The sequence below is a fragment of the Carlito syrichta genome, unplaced genomic scaffold (genome assembly GCF_000164805.1).
Source record: "Carlito syrichta isolate Samal-C Ts95f unplaced genomic scaffold, Tarsius_syrichta-2.0.1 Scaffold123281, whole genome shotgun sequence".
In the NCBI taxonomy this organism is placed as follows: Eukaryota; Metazoa; Chordata; class Mammalia; order Primates; family Tarsiidae; genus Carlito; species Carlito syrichta.
Window position 1 is genome coordinate 92,673 of NW_007067377.1, and position 2,751 is coordinate 95,423.

Below are 2,751 nucleotides of genomic sequence, written 5' to 3' on the forward strand. Positions count from 1 at the left end.
CGGTCCTGGCTTCCTGTCCGGGCGGGAACCTCCTCATGCAGCTGAGACCAGCAGGGGTTGATGAGCAAGTTGCCAGGACAGCCCTCCCTTCCCTGACTCTAAAACCTGACCCCTGGGTCTCAAGGGGTCTTCATCCTTTATTCGAGCGCAGGGATTAGTACTGTTCACAGCAGTTGCTTAAGGAGGGCCCAGGGCTGTCATTAACAACAGCCAGCATTTACCGAGCACTTCCTGTGTGCCACACACCGTGCCACTAAGTACTGCTTGTGAGCTACCTCACTCTATCTTCATGCAAGCTCAATGAGGCAGGCAGGTATTGTGCCCGTTATACAGAGGGGGGAAACTGAGGCTCACACAGGGTAAGTGCACAGCTAGGAAGTACCCGTTCAGCATCTTATGGTCCAGCTCCGAGGGGTTCCAGGCGACCAGCTGGAGGCTGGGTGGGTATTCTCCCTATCCTCAGGCCTGTCAAGGCTGCCCACTGTGCCAGAGGAACCACAGTGGGGTGGGGTGGGGATGGGTTGGGGAGGACATTCTCCCACGAGAGCCCAGGCCTCACCCTCGTCTCCTGGGGGTCTCCAGGCCCCAGAAGGGACAAGGCAGTGTGGCAGGGCAGCTGTCTGGGAAGGCAGTGGCCAGTGGATGTGACCTTTGTCCCCAGCTTGATAGGGGCAGCTTCCAGTGCTTTTAGGAGCTCCCAGGTATGAAAAGTTCCCAGCTGAGGGTCCAGGACTGAACAACACCAGCCCTGGAAGGGGGACGCAACCACATCTTTCTCCTGCTGACTCTGAAACTCGTCAAGAGGCCAAGCTGGATTTCAGAGGGGACCGTGCATGGTCCAGTTCGTGGAGGGCAGAAAGGCCAGCCTGGGCTCAGTTGGCTGTGGTGGCAGAACAGTGCCCTTCCACCGCCGAAGACATCCATGTCCTAGTCCCCAGGACCTGTGAAGGCATTACCTTCCTGGCAAGGGCGCTAAGGGTGTGGATGGAGTGGAGGTTGCTAGTCAGCTGATCTAGGGAGGGTAGGTTGACCTGAACCCAGGTGGGCCCAGCATCATCACAAAGGGCCTTGTAAGTGAAAGAAGGAAGCAGAAGAATCAGAGTCAGTGAGAGATGAAAAAATGCTACTGTACTTCTGGCTTAGAAGATGGAAGAAGGGGCCATGAGTCAGAGATGCAGGCAGCCTTTGAAGCTGGAAAAGGCCAAGACATGGTGGTCCCCTAGAGCCCCCAGAAGGAATCAGCCCTCCTAAGACCCTGACGTTCGCTCAGTGAGACCCAGGTTTCTGACCTCTAGAGCTGTAGGAGAATAAATGTGTGTTGTTTTAAGCCACTCAGATTGCAGTAACTTGTTATAGCAGCAACAGGGAGCTGATACACTGACATTGTCCTCTGCTGCTTGGACAGGTGGATGCCAGGTTCACATTTATTTTGCTTCTCACCTGCATTGGGGTTGGTTCCTCTCTGCCTAGCTGTCCCACTTACCTCTACTGAAGCCCAGGAAGCAAAAAAGTGTTCAGGGCTCTAAACTGCATCCACCCGGACCCCTGTGACCAGTCTGAGGGCATTGGGGTGAGAAAAACCTGCTTGTAAACTCTTCCCCTTCTCCCAGTTTCAGGCACTTGTCTTCTGGAGAGTCCTGTTTCCCAGCTTAAACCCTTTCAGAAACAATGATTTTTCTCAACATCCTCATGTGTCTCAGCAACCCTTGGCCGGGGCAATGAGGAGGAGGGGGGGACACTTATTTTGCCAAAATCCAGGCATGTGAAGGGGCAGAGACTGTTCTAGAGAATCAAAGTCAACTGAGGCAAGGAGGCAGCATTGGGATCCTGGGCATGTGCTCTAAGTTCCCGGAGGCAGCCCAGGCCTGGGACCAGCTAGGGTTTGTCTCTGCATTTCTCACCTTGGGAGGGTAGAGGGCAGGGGGGTGGTGTCCCTGCAGCGTCTCATGGGCGGGAAGGAGGATGCTGCTAGGGACACACAGCCTCCGCATGCTGCCCTCGCCCCTCCCACCACAATGCGACCTCCGGCCACAGCCCAGCCCCTGGACTTGCCACACTCCCATCCTGGGAGCTGGGCATTTTACCCCGGGCTCATCTTAGGCGTCTATATCACCAGAACAGTCCCTGGCAGCCCTAACTCGCCCTGTGGCCAAGACGGAGCAGTCTCACAGTCTTACCCAGATTTGGGCTCGTCAGTCCCGGATCCTTGGGGAACCAAGCAAGCTAACGTTTCAGCTTTTAGAAACGCCTCTCCCCTTGCTGTGCCCATCTATGCCCAGGGGCAGGTGAAAGTGAAAAGCCAAGCCATTTGTGTTTCTGTTGATTTATTAACCAGTGATGGAAACGCAGCTAGACCCATACAGAACACACATGTAGCTGACACACATCTTGAGGAATCCCGCCCCCACCCCATCCCCCTGCACTCAGCGGTTCATTCCCAGAGCTGTCCCGGCGTGAGCTGGCTCAGCGGATCTGGCCTCTCTAGCCCCCTCTCCTGCACACGGTGGGATGTGGAAATGCTGACCAAGGTCCAGCCAGGGGGTTCCCCTCCTGCAAGATGGGGCCAAGAGCAATGAAACATCCTTCTCCCAAAGGTGGGATTGCCAGGGTCGACCCTGTGTGTTATAAGGACCCTCTGCACCCCTATATCCCATCTTCCCAATAGCTACCAGTCTCCGACGCGTTCATCTCCAAGACATTCTGGAGGATTTGGGACAAAGCCGGATTTCTTTTTTTTTTTTTTTGAGTTGG